The 19,702-nt window shown below is 50.7% G+C and overlaps 1 pseudogene; it reads left to right on the top strand.

Moving 5' to 3' along the window:
- Positions 1-10,448: 10,448 nt before the first annotated feature.
- Positions 10,449-18,717, top strand: LOC122444747 (annotated as a pseudogene).
- Positions 18,718-19,702: the final 985 nt, after the last annotated feature.

Here is a 19,702-nt window from a genome sequence, read left to right on the forward strand (position 1 = left end):
CACATGGTTTGACTCCAACTACTGGTGGTCCTCTTTCATCTCACAATTGACATTGTGAGTCAATTGCTTGTGAAGCCTCAGTTGCTTCAGAAATAAATGCACATGCTGGACCATATGGTCTCTAAGATTCCTTCCAGCTACAATTCTTTTTTTTTTGGTCACGGCCACCCAGCACACAGAATCTTAGTTCCTTGAACAGGGATCAAACCCTTGCCCCCTGCAGTGGAAGTGCGGAGTCCTAACCACTGAACCACCAGGGAAGTCCTTCCAATTCTGGTTACTGTTGATCAAATACGCCCTGAAAACCCTGGGTTCTGGTAACCTCACTTGAAGCATAGCTCCAGAACTGCGTCCCTCCTCCTAGCTCCCACCAGGAGGATGAAGTGTTTCTGTAGGCAGGCAGTCACCTCTTTCCCTGGGAGCTTCTCCCGCTCCTGCTGCTGTCTCCTGCCTGAGCCCAGGCCAACTCCCACCCGCCCCCTCAGGTGGATTCAGCATAGGAAGATGAAGCCAGCTGCTGCCAAGTGAGAACAGTTAGCACTGGGAACTGGTCTCCCACAGCCCCCTTCCTGAAGAGAAGCCCCACCTCTCACCTGGGACTGGCCCAGTGCCAGCCAGGGAGACACTGTGGGCACTCTGTTTTGGGGCAGAAACACTCATCTTGCCCAGAACAGTTGGTTCTAGGGGCTGAGGGACACTGTTCTGACCTGGGACAAATGTCCTGACAGCGCCTGAGCTTCCTTTGTGTCCTGGACAAAGAATCTAGTAGGCTGCGGTCCTGGGAGCCAGTCTAACCACTGATGACAGAAAACGTGTCCCTTTCCCATGGGCCTGTGAGAGACCTTCCCTCCAAGCCCTCAAGGATCGCGAGCCCTCACTTCTCATTCTCGTGTTACTGACCCGGCTGCTCTTCCCTCCCAGCGTCCCAATACCTGAACTCAAGCTTCTACCAGATTCTTCCCACCCCCACACACACCCTCCCCACTGGGAAATCTGTTGAGCACTGGAGATCAAAAACAGACATAGGGAGTTTAGCTGTAAAAGAAGAAACAATGTCTCTCTGTCTCTCTTTTTCCCTCCCTCCCTCCTCTGGGATCCTCTGCTCTTGCTCCAGGCAGCCAGCACCGAAGAGCAGCCAGCATCTTTCATCACCGGGGAGGTGCCTGGACCAGCTCTGCCCTGGGCTCTACAGACACCCTTTCCTTCTGTCAGCACTGTTCTTTACCTTGAGGCCATGCATTCTCACCTTGAATGTGGAAAGATCTAAATGTCTAATACAAGGATGTGAGCCCAGGACCGTGCCAAAAAGGCCTCTGGGTCCCCCCTGAGACCAGCCACAGGAGTTCCCTGCCCCAAACTGTCCAGACTAGCCCACCAAGCTGCCTCACAGAGGCCAAAATCTTGAAGCAATCAATGGAAGGGTTTTCCCCAGAGCCATGCTGTGCTGAGTCACTTCAGTCGTGTCCAACTCTTTGTGACCCCGTGGACTGTAGCCTGCCAGGCTCCTCTGTCCATGGCATTCTCCAGGTAAGGATACTGGAATGGGTTGCCATTTCCTTCTCCAGGGGACCTTTCCGACCCAGGGATTAAACCCACATCTCCTGTGTCTCCTGCATTGGCAGGCAGATTCTTTACTTGCCTAGAGGAGCCTTGGTGCCTATTTCCTTGGTGCTCAGCAGTTGATCAGGACTGTAGGCACTCTGTCCTGGCCACATACCATGGGATACAACCACTGGCATTCATAGGTAGATAAGAAAACAATGCTTGCCAACACATTGCAGGGAGCTTGCCTGAGATAAGTGATACCACCCATCCCTAGGTATGGCCAGGTTTTCCCCGTAAATCACGCTGCCTGAGGTGAGCCGCCTTGTACCCACAGAGAGACCACCTCTCTCTGCTTTCAGTACTTTGTCCTTGGTCAGTACTGGAGTCACCCTCAGAGTTGGGCCCATGAGGAAAGCTGCTCATCTTCCAGAAAATCTCTGTTGACAACTTTGTCTAGGTAGCAGACTCAGGAAACCCCTTTCAGAATCTGCTACTGGGAGGACTCTCGGCTTCTCGATGGAGTTTCTGGAGCACAATGTGTCTCCACTCTTACTCCAGCTCACAGGAAGCTCAGGCTCTGTCAGGACACCTGTCCCAGTTCATTTCCAGTGTCCTTCATAAGATTTTGGATCTTTCCTTTTGACTGCTTAAAACACATTTGGTGTTTTTAATAAAAACTTTCCTAAATCTTGTTTTCATGGAAGGAATAGGCTGAGTCTAATAAAGACATTGGTCCAGTTTGTGAGTAATTCACCTGCTCCCGGAGCTCTGTGGAGGCAGAGGGTACTGGATGTGGGTGTGCGCATGTGCTTTCCTGTGAGGAGGGCATTGACTGCCCTTTGCCATGCTCTTCAGACACCAAGCCTCCTCCTGAGCCCTGGGATCCTACACCTGGGCAAGCAGTGGCATGGAAGTGTCTTTTGCAGCTTCACTCACCCTCTTCAAATTGAGGTTGAAAGAAAGCAACTCCCCGTGGGAACTGGAACACTGAGTAGTATTCTCAAGGCTGAGACTTCATTGCAGTGAGATGTCACGTCATCATTTCCCCACTTGCAAAGCCTGGAGACTTTCAGAGTTGGAGGCTGGAGGCTGTTTGCGGGGAGTAGTCAGACAGGGAACCTTTGGAGAATGAAAGAGACATTATTATTATTATTATAACATGCAAAGCAGGGCATATCCCTGAGGGCTGGCCTTTGCCCAGGTTGCCTGGGTCTGGTCTTTGAGTCTGACCCTCCTTTAGTTAGGGATCTGGGGGTCTCCCAACCTTTACCAGAAATAGTTCCAGTTCTTTGGGGACCTCCCCTAACTGCCCAGAGCCCACTGCATTTGTTCCCACTCACTTTCAGTGGGCACTAGGAGCATTGTGCAAATTCAAAACAAATATAAGAAGCACAAGTCCCTCTCTTTGTTCATGTATACAGTGATAAACTTAGGGACCTCTCCTCCCTCACCTCTTCCCATTTCTTTTATATCTTGTGGTCTCTGTTCCTTTTTATTTTTGTCTCCTCCCCTCTAGAGTGGAGGGAGAGGTGGGCCTGGGGCTACAGATAGCCCAGACCTTGCTGGTGTGTGTGGAGTGTGTCTGTGGAGTGGAACACCCTCCAGGCACTGAGTGCAGGTTAGGCCCGGGTTTGGGTGGATCTAGAGATGAAAGCAGTCTTTTATCTGACATCTGTCACATTGCAGGGAGCAGTCTGTTTTGGGAAATAGCTCCTGCCTGGGGCACAGGCCCCTTAGCTGAGGCTGTGATATATAGTCCTTATCTACTTTTCTTCAAAAGGCTTTGAAGGCGGTCCCCCTGTATGGGGGAATGCAGGGAAAGGAAGAGTGAGTGGAAAGGGCATCTTAGTTCCAAAGAAAGGGTTTCTGGGTGCAGCATAAGACAGGATGCAGAGGCAGGCCTGGGGCCAGCCTGGTCCTGGGAGGGAGGCCTCTATAACTGCATCAGGACCTCTGGAAGTGTGACTGGCTCAGAGATTCTCACTTCTGTTTTTCTCCTGGTCTTTAATAAACTTCATTTTGAGTGTGTTGGCATCCTCCCAGATGGGAGGCAGCTGTGGAAAAAGAAAACTGAACTTGGAGACAGAAACCTGGGTTAGAATCGTAGCCCTACCACTTTCTTGAGCAAATCTGTTCATCCTTTCTTTCTTCATCCTTGAAGCAGAAGCAGTAAACATTAGCCCAACCTGTGTTTGCCTTGTGGTGGCTGTAGAGCCAAAAGATACAACCCAAGCCAAAGAGCAGGAGAGGAGAAGGAGGTGTTAACTGCAGAAGTAAGGAGAACACTGGGGAATCTTTCCTGAAGCAGTGTATCCTCAAGAGCAAGACTGGGAAAATTTAAGCTAAGGATACATGCAGATTCATGAAGGGGCTTGGGTGGTCCTCAGAGTCCAAGCTTCAGTTGACTAAAGTCACGAGGGTCAGGAAAGGGCAACATCATGTTCCCTCAGGCTTCCATTGATCTGGTGGTTGAGCCTCTCAGGCTAGTGTTTACCATCAAAACAGAGACACAGGGCTGGGAGTCTTTACAACCCATATATTACCACTGCTATTTATACTTCGCTTGCCTGATAACACTTGTTTGTTTCTGTATTCTTTTGTTCCCCGTAGATCATTAATTACTGAAACCTATTCAAGGGCCAGTGTTGTGGCCAGGCTTAGACTATAAGATGGCTTAGGCCAAAACTGGTTTCTCTATGTCAAGAAAGCCATGCTTGATTTTCTTTCTCTGGGGATTCCGTACCTTAATTGCTAAGTGGAACATCTCCATAGTATTGTAGAAAGAATTGGTTTAGGGATTCGATGTGCAAACACCTCACAGAGGGAAGGTGCTTAGCCAAGACATCTTTAGCTGATTTGAGTTGTTCATAGAGGAACAAGAGGCAGGAGTCTGAGTTTTGTCCACCCTTGGCTTAGAATTCTAAAAAGGAAACAGGGAGCCTGATGGCCTGGGTGGCGATGGTGACTGGAATCATATGGAGGCCAGCTAGGAAGGTACAACTTGAGGGTGGTTTACCACAGGGTCAGACACTCTGCGTGGAAACTTCCTTCTAAGTGGGAACTTCCTTCCTCCATCTTACTGGGGAGCCCACACCCCACAACTCAACACTGAGGACCTGGCTGAGCACTGAGAAAGGGGTTGGTGCCCTGGGCCCGCCATGCCTAGAATCTGACAGCAGTCTGGGCCCCTTGCTGGGTGTGTCTCTTCCAGGAGCCACATCCCCCCTCAGGAGCCAGGGGGTTAGCTGGGGAGGGAGGGGAGTTTGTCAAAGTTCAACACACTTAGGAATGTTGGCCAGGCAATCTCCCATCGGGGGAGGTTGTCTGTCTCTTAAATAAAAGCCTTCAAAGGATATATCTGATGTCGAGGAGGCTCTGAGAAACATTCCTGGCCAAGACACCCAGAATATATCTGGACCTGACTGGACCCAGAATATAGCTGGAATGTGGTCAGTGGGTCACAAGGCAGATGACAGACCCATTTTTCTATCCTACCACCATTTCCAAAACCAGAGCCACCACCACAGGCACTGACCAACTCCCTGCATCTGTGCAAAAGCCTCTACTAAAACCCTCATGACCACCAGCACCACCCACCACAGCCACCCCCAGAACACCACCCTCACATGCCCAAACTGCCAAAACCACCTGAATTCACTCAGAAGGGAGTACTAGGTTACATGTGAGGTACTCCAAGCCCTCCCCCTAACTGCAGTAGGGAGAGAAGGGAGTGAAACAGAAGTCTAGACGTGTGTGGAAGGACCACCATGGAGGAGCTGTCCCACCATGCAGGGGACGCTGGTGTGCTCACACACAAGAACGTTAAGTGCCATGGGACTGGCCTCGGGGGCCGCCAGTCCTTCTGTTAGTGAGTCCACACCACCTAATGGCAACTCGGGACTCTGAGCAATCAGGTGACACTGTTGGAGAAACCCAAAGAGGGAGTGATAAGGCACCTGCCCTTAGGAACATGTCATATTGTAGAAAAACTGGAGTGGATGTCCACTTAGTTAGCAGAACCAAGGAGTCAAGCCAGAGCAAGATGAAGACCATCGTGGGCAATGGTTGGGTATCTGGAGGGAGTAGATAAGAGACTAGGGAGGTTGGTTCGAGAGGCACTTAGAGAAGTATAGTCTCTTAAGCAATAATTTGAGAAAGAAGGAACATGACATGCTGGAGAGGGGAAGGCAATGTATAAAAAGCAGAAGGCGATAGTTTTGTGGAAACTGCAGCAGTAACAATATTTGTACTGGCATGTACATTATTCACAAGCACTTTCATCTCACATTGTCTCAGCTCATCCTCCTAACAGCCCTGTGGGGGGAGCATCCTTGTCATCATATCCAGATGAGATAGTCCTTGAAGATAGATGAAACTTCCAGAGGAGGAGACATGGGGGAAGGGCCTCCAGGCAGAGGGAACTGTGTGAATGAAGGCATAAGAGATGAAGAAGCACTGACTGTGGGGACGGAGTTAGTGAAGGGTTTCTACGTGCAGAGTGAGGTCTGAGGACCATTCATCAACTGATGGACCATTCATCATTTTGGGTCAGTACAAATGATGCCGCCATGAACACTTGTGTACACATCTTGGTGTGAACAAATGTTTTCATTTCTTTGGGGTATATATACCTAGGGAGTGGACTTGCTGGATCATACAGCTATGGCGAACCATTTGGGGACCTACTAGATTGTTTCCAAAGCAGCAGCACAATTTTACATTTTCTACTGGGTTTCTGGCTCTACAGTTTTTAATTGGATTTGACCAATGGGAAACTGGGAGGCACATTACTTTATAGACATCAGAGGGTGGAGCAGAGTGAGGATGGGATATTTATTTCCTGCAGGGTTGCCATAAACCAGCTACACCCCACTACTGAAGGCCAGAGCTCTGGTCAACGACCCACCAAGAATTGCTGGGGGGTCTCCACCAAACGATGGGCCCCAGGATCTGCTCATATCTCCATCCCTTGACTTTTTTTTTTTAAATTGGGGTAAGATGTACACAACATAAAGCTTACAATTTAAATCACTTCTAAGTGTTCATTTCAGTGGCATTAAGTATATTCACACTGCTGTGCAGCCATCTCCCCCATCCATCTCCAGAACTTTTCCATCTTCCTGAACTCAAAGTCTGCACCCTTTATTTAAGGCCCTTCTCCTCTCTGGGCTCTAGTGGGCAGGACTCCCCCACGTGGCTGCCCTGAGCACTGCACTGTGCCTTGTGATTCCCCTAACCCCTGCCCACACACTTTTGTAAATCTTTTTTTAACTTTTTATTTATTTTTAACTGGAAGATAATTGCTTTATAATATTGTGTAGGTTTCTGCCATACATCAACATGAGTCAGCCATAGGTATATATATGTTCCCTCCATCTTGAACCTCCTTCCTGCCTCCCACCCCATCCCACCCCTCTAGGTTTTCACAGAGCACCTGATTTAAGGTCCCTGCATCATCTCTTCATTAAACTATCCTCAGTTTACTCGAGCGTACCATTTATCTCCTGCCTCACCTGGCACAACAATTCTCTGAGGCAGAGCCTAAAATTAACATCTCCATCCTATGAATGAGAAAACCAAGGCAGGGGGAGGCTGAAAACTTGCCCAAGGTCCTCACCTAGTGAGGGGAAGACTAGGATTTAGACTCCACCATCTGACTCCAGGATAGCTGAGATAAAAGCAGAGGTTACAAAAAAAAAAAAAAGCAGAGGTTACAGAACACGACAAGTGACAAACGTGGTCACCCCTGGGCAGGTAAAGAGTCCCAACTGACTAGAGGATGGAGCTGGGATTGGGAGGTTGGTGGGGCCTCCAGAGAGGCTGCTTAGCACCTGGGCAGAGGGGAGCAAGACAGTCAAGGCCCAGTTGGTGGCGTGCTGAGCCAGAAGAGCATCTCCTGGGGGGGAAACCATGCCGCAGCCAGTGACTGCCCTGTCTTTCTTGGATTGACCTGGGCAGTCAGCTGAGAGGGGCTGAGCTCCACAGGCCAGGGATGAGGCTGCTCTGGAATGAAGGTGTCCCAACCTGTTGCAGGCCAGAGCCTTGTGGCCCTGCTGAGTAGCAGGCCGGGTGTGATCGGTGTGACCAAATGGATTTATTCCATCGTGAGAAGATTCCTGGGGTTGCCTCCCTCCATGACACTGCCTGAGAGTGCTGGCATAAAAGCAGAGGTCAGGCAGTGGAGAGAGGAGGATGGCCAGGGAGGACTAAAGAAACAGCTGGGGCGCACTGCAGCCAGGGCTGGAGGACAAGGGGAGAGGGGTTCCAGGCCTGAGATGTGCCCCCCTGCTCAGTTGGCTGGCTTAACTGGCCGCCTCCTTCCTGCTCCTGAAATTCAGCACCATCGACTGGGAAAGGAACCACCTTCCTCCTGGTCCCATCTCCTTCCCCATCCTTGGAAACCTGTGGCAACTAAGCTTTCAGCTGCACCCAGCAACACTGCTCCAGGTAGGGAATCTATCCTGAGTTGGAGGCCCTCCGGAGGGGTGGGCTCATGGACCCTCTCCCTCAGCCCAGGGACACTAGAAGTAAGGAATTGGGCTCAGACACACATCAGGGTGAATCCTGCTCCTGCCGTTCACTCGCTTTATGGCCTCGAGCCTTGGTTTCCTCATCTATCCAGTGCAGGGTTGTTGAGGGACTGCAAACACTGACCATAAGGACTTTGCCCAGAGCTCACCCAAGAGGATTCTGAGGCAGAGCTCCACAGCCAATGTAACGTGGTGGAGAATACTATTTCACCAGACTCTGCTCCAAGGGGGCGCTGTTTGTGGCTGGAAGCCATTTTCTGAAAAGCCACTTGGGTTGGGAACTGGGGAAATTGGGACCCCCAAGGGTACACTCAAGTAACGCTGTGGCACTAAGGCCCTTCCTTTCCAGGTTGGGTGGATCCCATCAGTAGAAGGGCTGTTGCAAGGAGAAGGGTTTGAAATCCAGGCCAAAACTGATTTATTGCTGAGAACTAGAGTTCAGTTCAGTTCAGTTTAGTCGCTCAGTCGTGTCCGATTCTTTGCGACTCCATGAACTACAGCATGCCAGGCTTCCCTGTCCATCACCAGCTCCTGGAGCCTACTCAAACTCATGTCCATTGAGTCGGTGATGCCATTCAACCATCTCATCCTCTGTCATCCCTCTCTCCTCCCGCCTTCAATCTTTCCCAGCATCAGTGTCTTTTCAAATGAGTCAGTTCTTCGCAACAGGTGGCCAAAGTATTGGAGCTTCACCTTCAGCATCAGTCCTTCCAATGAATACTTCCAATGAGAACTAGAGGGCTGGAGACAATTCCCTTCTCCATGACAACGCTCAGCTCTCATCGATGACAACTGAGTATTCTTTAAAATTCTGGGTGAAGATATGAGATGACCATGATTCCCAGGCTCCCCAAAAAGCACTGCACTGAGAGTCATGGGGCCTGGGTGTGAGGTTCTGGTCTTTTGCTTCTTTATTGGCCTCCATTTTCTTTTCTTTCTCTTCTTTTTTTTATTGGCTGTGCTGAGCAGCTTATGGGATCTTCATTCCCCCACCAGGAATTGAACCTGGCCCCCAGCAGTGAGAGCATGGAGTCCTAACCACAGGACCACCAGGGAATTCCCTGGCCTCCATTGCCATAAAATAAAGATAATGATAGGTACCTCATACCCACACTGATGGTACGCTAAAGCTAAAGTAACCTGTGTAAAGGCCACTCTGGACACTAAGCTCTGGAGAAAGTATAGTGATAATTTAATACCATCTGTGAAATGGGTGGAACATACCCAACTCCCAGGGTCGTTGAGGTTCAACGATCAGACACCACGTGTGTAAGTCCTGGGCCCTGACTATGCTAAGCCCGCAGGGAGCCTGTGACGTGATCCCCGCCAGCACTAGTTCCAACTGTGGGAACCCGGGGTTTGGCTTGTCTGATGAATGGGTGGCGAGCGCTCTGAGAAGGTGAGTACTGGGTGTGAGAAGGGGTTCATGCCAAAAGGAAGGTGCAGGGAATGGGGTCAGCTGAGCTTTCTCTGCAGCCTGGGACCCCGTCTCTTTGCAGCTGGCCCAGACTCACGGCCACGTGTTCACAGTATGGGTGGGCCCCGTGCTGGTGGTGGTGCTGAGTGGCTTCTGGGCGGTGAAGGAAGCCCCGGTCTCCCACTCAGAGAAGCTCTCAGGCCGGCCCCTCACCCCACTCTTTCAGGACCTAGTTGGAGAAAGAGGCAAGGCTGCTCTCCCTGCTGGGGATGGGGTGGCTGGGTGGGGACTGCACACGGGGCTCCAGTGGGGTAACCCAGAATTGTTGGCATGAAGGAATCTGCTGGGAGGACTCGGGTCTCCTCAGATAACCCTGTGCGAGGGGCGGGGGTGGCATGGGGAGGAACCAGCTCCGGGAGTTAAAAAGACCTGGGTCAAGTCTCAGCTCTGCTCCAGATGAGGCACTCACTCTCTGTCCCTCAGTGTACCCGTCTGTTAGATGGGGAGACTGACTGCTCTCGCCTCCCAGGGACAGGGTTGGGCGGAGGTTAAGTGAGCCACACAGCCGAAGGTGCCCAGTACAGCACCTGGCTCAGAGAACGCCCTTCGCCCCCTGTCTCCCCTACAGGCCCTGTCCTCCCTTCCCTTCTTTATCTCCTCCTCCAGTTCCTATGGGAACTCTTAAAGGCAAAATCAGGTTGGCAGCCTGGGAGGAGGGCACAGCTGAGCCCACCTGGACGGCACCAGGCTTACGGACCCCACGAGCCACAGATGCCCCTCACTGGCCGGCTGGCCAGCCAGAGCACCATCCCAGAGCTGACTGGGAAGGCCGCCAGGGGTCTGCCCTCCCCACTGGGGTGCGGGCCGGGCGGCCTTGGCCAGGGAGGCCTTGGCCAGGGAGGCTGGGAGGGACTGCTGGATGTGCCGCACCCCCGGTCCAGGGGTCATCTGCAGCAATGGGCACACATTTGGCGGCAGTAGAGATGCTTCTGCCTGGTCTGCGGCGGCTGGGCCGAGGCCCACTGGCGCTGGAGCTGAGGCTGCAGGAAGAGGCGGCAGAGCTGGTCGAGGCCTTCCAGCGGGAACAGGGTGAGGAGTGGCCTGGACAGCCCCCCAATCCCCACAGCACACAGCACACTCCTGCAGGGAGGCTGAACCGTGAATGTGTGGGGTGTGTGTGTGTGTGTGTGTGTGCACACGCATAAGGGTAGAGGAGTGGACCCTTTGCAGGTCCAAGAGGGGACTTATGCTACATCAGTAAATCGGAAATTTCTATAGTGTGGGCAGGTGAGTGGACACAGGCCCAGAATATCCAGTCCTTGAGGAAGCCTGAAGTCCTTCTCTACAAATGGGGAAATGTCCTCCCCCCAACATCTTGGGCCTTTTACACCACAGACCCTTTGCACATGCTCATCCTCCTCTAGAATATCCTAATCCACATCCCTTCCCTCCCTCTGAGAAACCCCAGCTCCTCTCAGACCTGGCTGACATCATCTGCTAAGCAGCCCTCCCCGAATCCCAGGTCCCTGCGTCCTTGGCTCCCAGCTGGGACACACCTGCCCCACATTCTAGTGTGTTTAAAGTGGTGTGTGTCTCCCACCCCTCTCCTTGCAAACCCAGCACCTGTATCACCAAGCCTGGCCCGTAGATGGTGCTCAGTGATCATTTTCTGAGTGAACAGCTGAGGACTGAGAATGAATGAATAATGCAGTGAGCAGCTGTGTACAGACTGGAAGCGTGCTCACGGCAGAGCTCTCTGCCTCTTCACCCTGAGCCCCGCCCCTCTGCTCTCAGGTGGACCCTTTGACCCTCAGGCACCCATAGTCTTCCCGGCTTCCCTGGTGGCTCAGATGGTAAAGCGTCTGCCTACAATGCAGGAGACCTGGGTTTAATCCTTGGGTTGGGAAGATCTCCTGGAGAAGGAAATGGCAACCCACTCCAGTATTCTTGCCTGGACAATCCCAGGGACGGAGGAGCCTGTTAGGCTACAGTCCATGGGGTTGCAAAGAGTTGGACACGACTGAGTGACTTCACTTTCTTTTCACCCATTGTCATATCCACAGCCAGAGTCATTGGGGCCCTTGTGTTCAGCCGCCACTTCCTCTCGGAGGATCCCTTCTTCCAGGAACTGATTCAAACCGTCAACTTTGGCCTGGCCTTTGTCGGCACCAAATGGTTAAGTTGGCGCTCAAGGAGGCAGGTGTGCGGGTCGTTGGACCCCTGAGGGTCCGATATGGGCATGGGCCTCAGCCAGGGCATAACCGGGTGAGTGTCACTTAGGCAGGGGGAGGGCCACAGGGCCTGTTTCTGGGTTCCTCCTGGGATGCCCACCTCAGAGGTCTCAGCCCCCTTCAGCATCCCCAGCAACGTTCTCAGTTCCCCTGACTCAGTGCTGGCACCTGAGTGGCCCCTGGGTGGGCCTCTTACCCCACAGCTAAACGATCTGTTCCCCTGGGCCTTCTGCTGCCTGCCTGGCCCCTACCAGGAGATGTTTAGGTACCAGAAGGCTGTGTGGGGCTATATCCACCGGGAGCTCAGCAGGCACAAACTCAGGACATCTGAGGCCCCCAAGGACTTCATCAGCTACTATCTGGCCCAGATCATCAAGGCAGGCCTGAAAGGGCTGCAGAGGGCCAGAGGTGAGGGGGAGGGCCAGAGCAGGGGGAGGGGCCGGGTGGGGGGAGGTACAGAGGGGCAGTCTTCCCAGCTGCATCTCGTTTCAAAGCCATGAACTCAGTTCCTCACCCTGGCCTCAAATCTTTCAGAGCATGCCAAAGTAGCAGCCGTTTGGGTTTTTCCTCCGTTCTTCTCCCAGGCCAGCGCTGGCTCCTGCAGACATGGGTAGGGTGGGAAGCAGGGGACCTAGCTGATGTCAGAGCCAGCACCCCTGGGGCAGTTCCCTCTACCCAGAGAATTCTGGTCACAAGTCTAGGGACTGGCCAGGCCTCTCTCAGGGAGACCCCAGGGCTCTGTTAAAGGAGAGCTTCAGACCTGGAGCGGCTCTCCCCACCACCTACCCACCAGGCCACGGACGGCCCTGTCTCCACATTCAATGAAGAAAACCTGATCCAGGTGGTGGTCGACCTGTTTCTGGAAGGCAAACACCACGGCCACCACTCTGTACTGGGCGCTCATCTACATGGTCCAACATGGAGCCATCCAGGGTAAGGGGGCCAATGGGTACACCCTACTGACTGCCCTGGGCTGTGGGCCTCTGGGCTGAAGGCACCGGCCCCTGTCACTGGCTTTGGTCTGTAGCCCTGGGAGAGGGGCCTGCTCTGACCCCTGTGATATGGGAAATGTTCATGGCTTTGAATCAGAAGGGGGAGAGGGGGCAGGGAGGGGATTTCTATTCCTGGCTACTTAGTGAATAATCCTGGGTAAGTAATTCAACCACTTAAAACCAGTGTGAGATGAGGCGGTATTATTGCACTCATTCAGTACTGATTCAGTACCTCTAAATGCTAGGCCCTGTGTTAATGCCCACTCAAGATCACAAAGAAAATGTGGCTAGAGTTCTCTCAGGGACCGACTAGCCATGACCTAAGTTCACATCCTGGTTCCACCAGTTTTGTGACCTTCAGCAGAGTACCTGTCTGGTTGCAGCCTCAGTTTTCCTGTCTGTAAAACGGAGAAGACAGTTCCTACTCCATAGGACTCCTTGCATATAGGAAACCTGGTACACAGTGGGTAACCACATATGAATCCTTCTCCTTCCCTTGGAACCGCTGGAGAAGCAAACCCTGCAAAATCTTGTTCAGGAGCTCTGCCTTAGAGAGAGCCTGTCACTGTTGGGACCAAGGGTGGCTGAGTGAGGTGGGGCGACCCAGGAGCCCCGAGCCTCCGCGGTTATCTCCGGGTGTGGACCAGGAGGGTCGGGAGGCTGAACTGCAGCATCGTCCTGGGACCCACGCGGAGCTGCCGGCAGAGAGGGTGCAGCAAGAGCTGGACGCCGTGCGAGGCACCTGCAGAGCCATCCGCTATGAGGACCGCAGCGACTGCTCTACATCCGCGCTGTCCTCCAGGCGCGCAGCGCCTCAGCAGCGGCGTGACGGTGGGCGCCGTGCGCCAGTGCGTGACCTCCACTCGCGTGCACGGCCACCCTGTGCCCAAGGTAGGTGGCCCCCGTGTGACCTCACGACCGATCCAGCGCCTGCAGAATACACCTTTTGCGGGGCAGCCACCGCTCCAGCTTCTGCCTGTCTGCCGGCTGTCAATCATCCATGCATCCATCCCTATCTATGGCATTCCAGACAAGAGGGTTATGATTGTGAAAGAATATACTCATTTAGGGATATTTTTAAATGTTCTGTACTGTTCAGAAGTAACCCCTGCACATATTTTAATGTTCTTCTTTCCAATCTTTTCTGTCCACATTTCTTAAATGTATCTATGATTATGCTGAATATGTAATTCTGAATCCTTCATGTCATGACCATTGAGCCGGTGATGTCATCCAACCATCTCATCCTCTGTCGTCCCTTTCTCCTTTTGCCTTTGATCTTTCCCAGCATCAGGGTCTTTTCTAATGAGTTGGCTTTTCACATCAGGTAGCAAAGTATTGGAACTTCAGCTTCATCAGCAGTCCTTCCAATGAATATTCAGGGTTGAGTTCCTTTAAGATTGATTGATCTCCTTGCAGTCCAGGGGATTCTCAAGAGTCTTCTCCAGCACTACAGTTTGAAGGCATCAATTCTTCGGTGCTCAGCCTTCTTTACTGTCCAACTCTCACATCTGTATGTGATTACTGGAAAAACCATAGCTTTGACTATACAGACCTTTGTTGGCAAAGTAATGTCTCTGCTTTTTAATATACTGTCTAGGTTTGTCATAGATTTCCTTCCAAGGAGCAAGCGTCTTTTAATTTCATGGCTGCAGTCACCATCCTCAGTGATTTTAGAGGACAAGTACTGAATAAGAAGAGATAGAGAAATAAAGTTAAAAACTATTTAGGTTGAAAACAGCTACTGTATATGTACATAAACTTGAGTCTGAGCTACCTTGGGGTCAAGGCAAAAGAGGAAATCCAAATTAGTTATGACTCTCATGTAATTAAAGCAAGCATACCCGTATGAGGAAAACTTTAGCTTATAACCCTCCAAGAAATTATTATGAAGGTCATCATTCATAACACTTTTGAAGGCCAGTAGACAATATATATTGAGTGGTGCCTTAAGTAGGAGTTTTTAAAAGATACAGGAATATTTTTCCAAATGGTAGCTTCTTACCTCCAACTCATTTTAAATGATGAAAGTTGACATGAATACATTTTTGTATGGAGTAAAAAAAAAAAAAAGATAAGAGTTGAGGTTTATAGCTCTCTGGTGATCCAACTTGAGACAGGTTTCTGACATGAAATGGGTTTTAATAATTTCTAAAAACTAATAACCTGCTCTCTGCCAAGCCTCACTGTGTTAAGGGATTTGTGTCCACTACAGCATTCAGTCTTCACAATGACTGACTGCTATGCAGATCCTAAGTAAAAGATGTTTATTGAATTAACTGTCTACCTCTCTTTGCATGCTCATTGCTTCAGTCTGTTCGACTCTTTGTGACCCCATGGACTGTAGCCCACCGTGCTCCTCTGTCCCTGGGATTCTCTAGGCAAGAATACTGGAGTGGGTTACCATGCCTTCCTCCAGAGGATCTTCCTAACCCAGGGATTGAACTTGTGTCTCTTATATCTCCTGTATTGACAGGTGGATTCTTTACCACTAGCACCACCTGGGAAGCCTACCTCTCTTGTTGTGTAATAAATTACCCCCAAACTTAGCAACTTACAACAATAGCTTTTCTGAGAGTCAGAGATCTGAGTGTCTGTGGGTCAGGGGCCTAGGTGCTGCTTAGCTGGATGGCTCTGATTCGGTATCTCTCATGATGCTATGATGAAGTTTTTGGCTGCAGCTGCAGTCTTCCCTGAAGGCTCCATAGGGAGGTCCCACATCTTCAGGATTCAGTTGATTCTGGGCAGTTGGCTGGAGGCCGCCCTCAGTTTCTTGACACTGGGAATCTACAGAGGGGAGCTTAAAACCGCTGAACTCCATTAGAGCAAGTGAGAAGACAGAAGCCTTAGTCTTTTTGTAACCTAATCCCACATGATATCAAGACTTTTGCCATATTCTATTTGCCAGAAGCGAGTCACTAGAGCCAGCCCACCCTCAAGCAGAGAGGGTTTCACGGGGAGTGGATGCCAGGCACCAAGAATCATTTGGGGAGTGGGGTGTCATTTTAAAGAAGCACAGATGGTAAGGCTGCCGATTTTAATGACGATGTGGCAGAGTCTCTCATCTTGACACCCAGTGCATGGAGGTGATGATCAGAGCCCCAAGCCTTCACTCAGAAAGGGGCTTTGGCTCAGCACTGATGCTCCAGCCTGTTCTTGCTAGAAGCCTTGATGGTACAAGATGGTACACCATGGAAATGATGGCTAGAGAGAAGGTATGGGAGCCCAATCTTCTCCATCATGAGATCCTTTGTTCAACTCTTACAACCGTGGTTCAGGGCAGATTTGATTGCAAGGGCCTGGTAGGATGTGATCATTAAATTCTTATTAATTTGATCAGACTTGAGATCCCTGCCTCCATACATTTTCTTCTTCATAATAATCCTGTCCTTTTGATGTTGTTGCTATTGTTATTCTTTTTTTAAACAGATAGCTGATGAGAGCTCATGTAACTGCCCTGAACATACAGTTAGTAAGAAACTTAACTGAGTTTAATTCATGCCCTTCTGATTCCAACTTTTTTTTTGTCCTTTTTATCATACTCCCTGCCATTCATATTGTTCCAAAAACCCCATTTTAGTAAAGTAAATGAGCCAGCATGTTGGATGGAGATGCTTTGCATTGTCTGTTGTTCTGTTAGGTTGGCTAATACTGAACAGTCTTTGGCAGTATTTGATCATCATGTTCAGAGGTTAAATGTCTCCTGGATTGTAAGGATAGGATCATGTCATCAACTCATTCTGCTGTTAGTCTGGTAGGAGGCCCCAGGCCCTGGTGGTCTAAGAGTTATACCAAATTAGGTCAAGTTGACAAAGAGGGAACTAGAATTCAGCTCTGTTTTATGCCATCTGGGATTAGAAATTTCCTTATTAATAGCCCATTCTTGCCAATTGATTCTAAGAGTTTTTTCTGTGATAAGAGCTCCAGGGAACCATTAACAGCCTGGAATCAATATCCAGCTTTCCCAGCTTGGGCAAGAGATGTCTCCTGAAAGCAGAATTAAAGCTTGACAGTAGATCATTAAATGTTACAGATATTCCTAAACTGTTCTTAACCATTCCAACAGTCAAGTGACAGTGATAACAGCAATGGCCCCTAATACAGAGATGGCACTTCAAGCCCATTTCCTCAGACATTCTACTTGATTATAAACTCCAATCTGCCATTTACAGGGAAGAAGTTGGGCTAGAGTCCTCAGGAGGTACCCAGCAGGCAGATGGTTCTATAATTTGGAGGAGAGGGAGGGTTGCCCTTGTTGAGTACTGGCTATGTCTGAGCCAGTCCCACGAGTTAAGGTCGCTCAGTCACTTTGCAAGAAGTCCAGAACATCACCCAGAACAGGACATAAATAACTCTGAAGGGAAAAGAGCATCTTGCCCAGAGCCTTTGCATCCAAAGGAGATTGTTAAGAACTGCCGTAACACAGAGGTTTCTTTATCCCAGGGAGGGAAAACAGAGTGTGGGGTGGAAGTCCCAGGACGATAACTAGGAAACAGCTTGCTCAGGCAGCAGCAGGAACATGTGCTTCCCATGTAAAAGCCTCTGCCTAAAGCCGTGGAGTGAAGAGGCCTGGGTACCTGTCGGTCTGGATGGCTAGGGTCAGGCCCCTCCCTTTAGGCTTCAGTAGATCAACTAAAAAAAGAGGGGAGAGGGCTTCTGAAAAGATACATGTTATCTCTTTTCTGCATTCCTCATTGGCTTCTCTTTGATGTGCAGGCTTCAAACTGCTGGGGTTTTGTCTTTAATTTCAAGATGTCTTTGTCAAAGCTAAGAATCATGTGGCCAGTTCTCTAGTCCACCAGGGGTGACCAATTTGATTCTCTGGTGTTGGTTAAGGAGCCGCAGAATAAGAGGCCTGCTTCAGAGCCCTGGGGCTGTGTGTCCCAGGTCCCGCGGCCACAGCAAACCCCTTCCTGCCTCCCCTTGGGCCTCTTGCTCAGCCCAGGGCCTGTGAGGTGTGGAGCAGAAGTCACCAACAGGAGGCGTGGGCTCCCATCTGCTCCCATCTGATCAGTCTGATTCTCTTTCCAGTCACTCTTCTTTGCGGTAGAGTGAGGGCTTGGGTTAGGGTTAGAGATCACCCTCTCTCCCTAATTCTAAGGAGTGAAACTTTCTGTCTCTTCTTCTCTCTCTGCCTCCTTAGTCAGTCTTCCTTACGCTTTGTCTGTCTGCCATTCCATTTCTCCTCTCTCTCTCACGCACACACACAGTCTCTCTCACACACACCACCACTGTTTGTTGCCCTGCTCAAGGACTTGGTCCCCTCTGGTCATGCCCACCAGCCACTGGCCCTCTTCCTCGGAGGCGGGAACTGTGTCTCTAGCCCGGGCTGGGAGTCTTTAGGATGGAGGTGGGTGCCCCTTAGCCAAGAGAGTAATGCCCAGCAACTTCACTGCTGTCAGGGTCTCTCTGCTGAATCTCTTTGGGGCTCCCTGGCCCTAGATGACTCTCACCTGCATACCTAGTGTTCTCTGAGCTCGTGTCAGCCCAGCATCAGGGTTGGGTGCTGGGTCAACTAAGCTCCTTGAGCTACACCAGCTCATCTCTGCAGGGCACCATCCTATTGCCCAACCTGGCCTCTGTGTCCTGTGCCCCTGAGAGTTGGGAGACCCCCTGACAGTTCAACCCTGGCCACTTCCTGGACAAGAATGGAAACTTTGTGGTCAAGGAAGTCTTCCTGCCATTCTCCGCAGGTATGGGGTGTAGCACTGGTCGTGGGTGGTGGGTGTGATGGGACCACTGCAGGACTACCTGCTACCTCATGACCTTTCCTTCTGCTTCCAGGGCATCAGGTGTGCCTAGGGGACCAGCTGGCTCGGATGAAGCTCTTGCTGATGTTTGCCATCCTCCTCAGGACCTTTTCGTTCCAGCTGCCAGGACAGAGCCCAGGGCTCAGGCTGGAGTACAACTTTGGGGGCACCCGGCAGCCCCAGCCCCAGAAGATCTATGCCGTGCCCCGTCTAAACTGCCCCCATCCAGGTCCTAGAGAGGAGGTCCTGTAGCAGACCGGAGTGTGGAGGCTTGTCCCCCACAAAGACCTGCCTCAGTCTCTCTCAGCTCCTGAAAAGTTGGAGAAGAACAGAGTTTACCAGCTTAGTGGCCTGTGGTTCTCCCTAACACAAGCTCTGATGTGTGACATTGGAGGGTATACTTATTAAGGATTCTACCAATGTGGTTCAGTTTTGGTAGCTCAGTCCCTAGGATTTTATAAGGTTGGTTAAGAGGTTTGGCCTTGAATCACGTCACAAGATTAATCTGGGGAGTCAAGTCTCACGAGGTAGCCTCTCAGGAGTTCAGAGAGAAAAACCATAAATGCAGTGAGTGAAGTCGCTCAGTCGTGTCTGACTCTTTGCGACCCCATGGACTGTAGCCTACCAGGCTCCTCCCTCCATGGGATTCTCCAGGCAAGAGTACTGGAGTGGGTTGCCATTTAAATGCAGTAATGCATCTCAATACTATTGATGCAGCCCCTGACAGTCAAAACCTGGAAAGCTCATTTTCTGTCCTCTCCTGCCCTCTCCTGACCAGAGGCAAGAAGTGCATGCCCCTGCAGCCACATGACTGGGAAAGATCTCCCCAGCAACCTAGGATGCCTCAAGTTTTAAAACATTGTGTTTCCAGGGACTTCCCTGGTTGGCCTGTGGTTAGGACTCCATGTTTCCACTGCAGGGGGCATCTGTTCAATCCCTGATCTGGTAACCAAGATTCTGCATGCCTCGTGGCACAGCCAAAAAACAAACAAAACACCCCACTGTGTCTCTAGACAAATATTGCCTATTAAAATAACTTGATTAGAATTTGATTAGAATAATTTGATTAGAAAATTCAAATTAAAGTCAAAATGAGATACCACTACACACCTATTTGTATTGCTAAAAACAAAGTCTTGAACCTAAGTACTGGAATTCTCACACACTGATGATGGGAATGTAAAATGGTTCAATCACATGGGCAATTTCTGGTATAATTAAACATTATACCATACAA

Source organism: Cervus canadensis, chromosome 7, assembly GCF_019320065.1.
Source record: "Cervus canadensis isolate Bull #8, Minnesota chromosome 7, ASM1932006v1, whole genome shotgun sequence".
NCBI classification, from domain to species: Eukaryota; Metazoa; Chordata; class Mammalia; order Artiodactyla; family Cervidae; genus Cervus; species Cervus canadensis.